Source organism: Eptesicus fuscus, chromosome 14 (genome assembly GCF_027574615.1).
Source record: "Eptesicus fuscus isolate TK198812 chromosome 14, DD_ASM_mEF_20220401, whole genome shotgun sequence".
Lineage (NCBI taxonomy): Eukaryota > Metazoa > Chordata > Mammalia > Chiroptera > Vespertilionidae > Eptesicus > Eptesicus fuscus.
Window position 1 is genome coordinate 41,387,943 of NC_072486.1, and position 6,652 is coordinate 41,394,594.

Below are 6,652 nucleotides of genomic sequence, written 5' to 3' on the forward strand. Positions count from 1 at the left end.
CCCATGCACACTCTTCACTTTTTTTAGACTGAACAAACAACAACTTTGCACGTTGTTTTTCCAAAGGTGCCTGGATGCTCCTTTGGTAAATAAAATATCATTGCACTTAATGTGGTTACTAAATTCACAGTCGCTTTGATCATTATATAGTTTCTCACCTCCTGGATGTTCTATGTAAGTCTAACACAGTAATTTTCAAGCTTTTTCATTCCATGTCACACATAAACTAATTACTAAAATTCTGCAGCATGCCAAAAAATATATTTTTCCCGCTCTGACAAAAAAAAAGTATAATTTTGATGAATTCACACTGGATGGCTGTCATCATTTTTAAATTTGATAATCTAAGGGAAAAGAGGTCAGTGCCCCTGACTACATAGTCAGGTATTGCATGTTTTAAAAATTATTGTGGCACACCGGTTGAAAAATCACCAGTCTAACATATAACTAGTCAAATTTAAGTCTAATATGTATTGGGCTCCACATAAGTTTATTATAATGGGGGGTGTCTGCCAGATATTGTAAGCTAAATGGGAATCTTTATAATAAAAATGGTTGGCACTGTGGTGTGTGGTGAGAGGGGAGCGCACGGTGTGGAGAAGTCTGAGAGCTGAGCGGGGACAGGAGGAGGACACATGGCGGAAGCCGTGTGGGCAGCTGGTGGAGCGTGACAGCAGACGTGAGACTCAAGCCCGTGGACTGCTCAAGGGGGTCACAGTAGGAGACTGAGGCTGGCTCCTCTGACAGGGAAGATGCAAATTTTAATTCAACATCTTGTGTCTTACAAATGCCCCTGATGCTACTCTCGCTGTTACTGGTGGTTTAAGTACCCATCAAAGACCATATTTAGCAGTGTCACTTCTGGAAGCCCAACTTCCCCTCCTCCTCCCTGGGGGCTCCCAGAACCCAAGCATTGACCTCAAGTGGTTAGACCTGCAGGTGGGTGGTTCCCTGGGGACCCTTTCAAGCAGAAAGAGAAGGCTGAGGATTAGGGCCCCTTTCAAGTCCTCCTCTCCGTTTTCCTTCACCTCACTGCCCAAGCATGTCTCCAGACCTGGGCCCAGGGGCCAGAGCTACTGAATATTTATCAAGGGCCTCGGGGAGGCTGAGAACTGGAAAATCAGGCTCAGGTGGGTGTCTGTGAAACCGGCCTGGGAGCTGGCCAGACTTCCCAAGATTCACGTGGCCCAGCTTGCTCTGCTGAAACACGCCCTGCCCTGCCCCGCTGCCCTCCTCGGGAGGCAGGTGTGGACCTGGCCGCTGCCGGGGAGTTTGCTCCTTGTTGCTATTCTCTGCACTGACTTCCACTGCCTGCCCAGAGCCAACTGTGGCTCCATTGTCTGCAGTGACCTGAGTTGACCAGCTTGGCCTGCAGCCCTGCTCTGGAGGATGCAGGCTACCAAGCAGCACAAAGCACTGCTCTGTGGCCCTGACAGGAGGAGTTGTCATTAGCTGTGAGATGGTCCCTGGCAGATCCTGACATGTGGTGAGCAGACAGCTCTGTGCTGGTCCCAGTATTTCGAGTCCCCAGATGGATGCAGTGCCCACTCCGTCTGGGAGTGCTGCCTCACGTCCACGGGCACCTCCATGGACACCTTCTGTGCTGGCCCGGAGCAGGGGCAGGGTGGCACAGGAGCCATGGTTGGAGCCTGGTGCCCACCGTGGTGCGGGTTGACGGCAATGACACCACTGAGGTTGTGCAGGGCCCTTACCTGGTGGTCTCCCTGGTGGCACGATGTGCTCGGAGCCTGCCCATCCCTACCTTGGGGCGCGGGTCCCTAAACAGTGGCGGTATCCTGTGGGTGCAACAGCTTACCAGAAGAAAACAGAAGTGAAGATCTTGGGGTAGGGGAGAATGTCTTAACAAGGACTTACAATCACAAACCATAACATAAAAGTAGGTAATCATTTCAACTACATTAAATTTGAGAATCTGAGCACCTGAGTTCATCACAGGTACTTTAAAGAAACTCAAAAGATTAGCCGCAAACCGAGAAGAGATCTATGTAACACACAAGTGGCAAAGGGTTAGAATCAAGACTACATCAAGAGTCTGGCTCTCCTGGCAGGGTGGAGGGGGTAGGAAACAGACAGACAGTTCAATAGAAAAATGGGGTGGGGGGGCTTTTACAGAAGAGGAAATGCATAGGGCTAAGTGAACACAGGGAGAGGCCAATCCTGACAGCATTCAGGACAATGTAAACCAAGGCCACGATGAGACGCGGGTCCTCCAGTGCAGGCGTCCTGGGCTCTCCAGCTTGGAGAACCCTCCTCAGAAGGTCTCCCCGGGAGGCCTGGCCCACTGGGCTCTGCAAAGCCTCTGGCTCGTTCTCCCCCAAAGTATCTTCCCACCCAGAGTCTGAGTGGGACCCCTACCGTCCCCTTCCTTTCCCCACCCCTGGGATCCTCAGGCAGATCCCACTCCCTATTCTCAGCGTCTTCCCTCAGCTCTTCTCCCAGGTCTCAGCCTGGCCAACCGGGCTGCAAGGGCATCTTCAAACATGAAACCAGTCCGTCCACCGCACAAGCCCATGGCGGTCTCAGGGCAGACTATTGATGACAAGGGATGAGCTGACAGCGAGCACCTCCTAGACCAAGTCCGGGCAGAAGCGAGGCTCCCTCCGCGTGTCCTTCCCTTTGGAGACCCCTTCTGATCAGCCTTTAAGAACCTGAGCAAGCAGCTCAAAGGAGGTCCTGAAGTGGCTAAAGCCAGGCTTGGAATGAGAAACAGATACAGCTCAGCCTATGGTGAACTTTTGCCTAATTTCATGTCCAACAAATAAAGCACAGAGCAGTGAGGTCAGGGTGCCATTTCCAAACCCGTGCCCTTAGGAGTTGGTGAGACCGTGAGTCAGCTGTGGCCTGCTTCCCTGGCTGCTCAGCTCTGAGAAACCTACATCACAGCTCCTCTTCCCCTCAGGGCCCACTCCATGCGTCCAGCCCTTTATTGTGGTCTTTATACAAACAGCAGGCAGGGTAGCTTTTTGATATGCAAGGGCCCCCAAGCCTTCATTAGGCGCCAGATCGTCCTCATGGCACTGAGGATACATCAAAGACCAAAATAGTTACAGGTCTCTGCCTTTGCGGAAATGATATTCTAACTGGGAAACAGGACATAAAATAAAAAGTGAAACCTGTAACACGTGAAGAGCGACAGGCAGCCCTGAGAGCTATTTGCATGCTGTGAAACACGGCTATTCACAGCAGAGAAAACAGTTCACTTCCCTGACCGGTGAGTGGTAATGAACATGCATGCGGCGATTTATGTGCGTTATCTCATTTAAATTGCATCACAGTCCGTGGGGCAAGACTGTCATTATCGTCAGTTTCCAGGTGAGGACAGTGGCACACGGGGCCTTTCCAGCTGCTAAGAGAGGGAATTTGGATCTGATTCTAAACTGTGGGGTTCTGATGACTTTGTTCTTAGGCCTCCCAGCTCGGCCCTGACCTCCTCAGCACCCACTCAGCAGCCTCCAGACTGCACCGCAGTAAGGCGGTCACCTCTGGATCTCACCACACTAAGGAGGAGGGTGTCGCCTCTGAACATTTGGGTGATCAAAGGAGTTTTCAGGTGGGTCTGAAATGGCCACTGTGGTCCTGCAGAAGGACCCCTCACCTGTCCTGTATGCCACCATCTAACCTGGTTCTGGCAATGGCTGCCTGGTAGTGCCTTTTGGTCTATAATGGATGTGTGGCTCAGGCTCAAGGATGCACCAGCCTGAAACAGAGTACAAATCAGAGGTGCTTCCTGTTGCTTCGTTGCTCCGGAGCCTAACAAAGCAGGGACTGAGAGAGAGCCCCTGCTCTGTGGGGACAGCCTGAATTGCCTGGGGCAAGACTAAAGGGGGGGTGTCTCAGACTCCAGAGAGGCCACCACCCTCACAGCCCTTGCATACTGTTTCCCCAAAGTAGGGTCTGTAGTATGGGGGGTACTCTCCATGTCCCTGTCCTACCCATAGTGACAGGAAGCTGAACCCAGAAAAGAAACAGAGCATGTGCCTGTGTGTGTACATGTGTGCCTACACGTGTGCATGGGCATGTGTCTTATCAAAGCTCAATCCATGAGGCTGAACAATGACACTCCCTCCTTCCTGGCCTATAGTGGGGAGAGCAGCAAGCGAAATGAATTACAGTCCTTTTGTTAGGGGCAGAAATAGAATTTGGGGACTAGCTACACTGATAAGAAACATTAATCATGCTCTGTTAACTGTGCTTGTTCTGAGTAGAGACAGCACATTCTAACCTGGCTGAGAGTTGTATGCCCCGGGACATGGGAGCTAACATTGGAATGCAGTCCATCCTCCTTTCCCCGAGAACTGCCTACCCTCATGGAAAGAAAAACAATCTAGTCATGGAGGTGTCCGCCCTTTGCAACCCCCAGCCCACATTGCCTGTAACCTGTAACCATTATACCTTGCCTACTTTCCTATGCCTGGAATTCTTAATTTCCCACATATCCTTTGTCCTTCTACACAATATGAGACGCTGGCTTATGGGGAGGGGCAGAGCAGATTTTTGTGGATGACCTGCTGCTCTCTCATACTGCCGGCATTATTGGAATAAAGGCTCATATATGATTCAACCCCGTCTCTGCTTAATTGGCTGGAGTAATAACAGGCTGCCCAGACCCCTCGGTTGTCGGGTTACCCTTTTAATAATAAGCTGTATGACCTTGGGCAAGCTGCTCAACCTTCGACTGCCAAATGGGGCCAAGCACTCCTTTCGTGCCTGCCTCCATCATTTTTACAGCAACTGAAATGAGGGGATTCCCACCAGAAGGAATCACCATGAGGCTTGTTAAGATTTAGGGTCATCAGGGGTTAACATTCCCGCTCGTCCTGCTCACAGGCACAGGCCACACAAGTATTGAAAACCCTCCACTCTGTTCCAGAAACATTATTCTAAGACCTGTCCTTCCCCTTCCTCCGCTGTGGCCGACAGGTGAGAAGCAGAGGCCACAGGAGGGAGAGGGCTCCGGAGAGCAGATGGCACAAGAACTGGGTTTGGCGGCCCTCCCACAGGGCGGGGCGCATGCACACTGTGTTTCAACAGAGCCCTGCTGCATGCCGCACCCCCATCGGAGCAACAGCCGCCCTATCGCCTTTGCCCAAGTTAAGTGCTAGCCCAGCAGATGTGCCATCCGCTCTCCATAGTGAACGTAGAACCAATAAGGTCCCTGGCCCTACAGGCTTAACCGGTTTCTCACCCTCTCTCCAGAGGGCAGCTGCTTGGAAAAAAAGAACTCTCATTTATTGGGCCCCCTACGGCTTGCCATATGTTACTTGGTTTAACCCACCCATCAGGTCTGTGAAGTATTAGCCACATGTTATATCCCAGAAAGCTGAGCCTGAGAGAGGCAGAGGCATTCATCTCAGCTCTGCAGCTCCCACTGGAACCTGGATTTGTTGGCTCCCAAAGCGTGGGCTCTGACAGCTCATTACTACCCAGGCAGTGAGTCCTTCCTAAGTACTTGCTGGCGGTGGGACTGGTGGGGGTAGGAACCTTGAAGGAAGCAAGGTCCCCTCAAGGGACAAACCTATGGACTACAGTGCAGGCATCCCAGGAGGCATTCACTCTGTGCTTACACTCTGGCCCCAAAGAGGGTCTGAGGGGACAGCCTTGAGGCTTGTGATGACCCTTGGCCTGGCGGGGGTGGGGGTGGTGGGGGGTGGAGAACATAGCTTGAGACAGGTTAGTAAACTAGGAATAGGAAAACTGAGAGAGATAGTTAAACAGCAATTTACAGCCATCTAGAAAACCTAGATGCCAAGCAGTTTGCAACCACCTAGTAAATCGTATCTTCCCCAAACCAAGAACACTTAAGAGTAAATGGTTTGCACTTTTCCCCAACCAGAGGGTAAATAGATAAAATCACCCTACTAAGGGAGACAGCAGAGATCCAATTAGTGCCATTTGCCAACCACACCCAAGGACAGATGAAGTTAAGAGAATAAACCTTACTTTGGTATATTAGCATAAAACTGATCATTGTATTGCCATCCTCCCTAAGACCTCCGCTAAATAGCCAGCCTTTAAAATGAAGGTCCCAGGAGCCTTCTCCCCACTTCCTTCCCCACAAGCACGCATCTCCTAAACTCTAGAGACCCCACAAGGCTGGCAACCAGGGCAGCAATGGGCAGTGGCAGTTCGTCAGGTAAACCCCCTAAACCTGTCCTCAAGGCCCCCTGTTCTCTGACGTCTTAGTGAGCCAAAGCAGACCAGCCTAGGCTCATTTCCCCAGCCCATCCTTGTCTCCCTGTCCCCAGCTTTAATAAACGTCCCCTAAAATTCACCTGGACTTGTGTTGTGAAATTTTTCCTGCACAAAGTCAAGAACCCACACACTACTGTCTGGCCCTAGGCAGACCCATTAGGGCCAGGTCCCCTTTGCAATAACAAGCTGTCAGGGCTAGGACTGCTGAGTCCTCCGCACTAAACCCTCAGCAGGTGAGAGGGTCCTCCTAGGTCCTGAGGATCATGGTCAATGGTGGTGAATCCAGTTAGGAGTTCAGTCAGGACTTAGACTCCCAGCCCACTGCTTGAAGGGGTGAGGTGGGCATGGCTGTGGCAGCTAAGGGCCCAGCCCGAGGGACCAAACCTGGTGGGCACTGATCTGAGCTTGAGGAGCCCACAGGGCTGGATGAGCAACTGTT

General features: G+C 51.5%; 1 long non-coding RNA gene across 2 annotated transcripts; it reads left to right on the forward strand.

The window, feature by feature from the left end:
• Positions 1-1,427: 1,427 nt before the first annotated feature.
• LOC129151461 (uncharacterized) lies at positions 1,428-4,576 on the forward strand. 2 transcript variants are annotated; one of them, XR_008558151.1, is made up of 3 exons: positions 1,428-1,486; positions 3,428-3,571; positions 4,227-4,576. It is a non-coding gene; the product is annotated as an uncharacterized LOC129151461 (long non-coding RNA). The 2 variants fall into 2 exon arrangements; XR_008558152.1 differs by lacking the exon at positions 1,428-1,486 and adding an exon at positions 3,311-3,333.
• Positions 4,577-6,652: the final 2,076 nt, after the last annotated feature.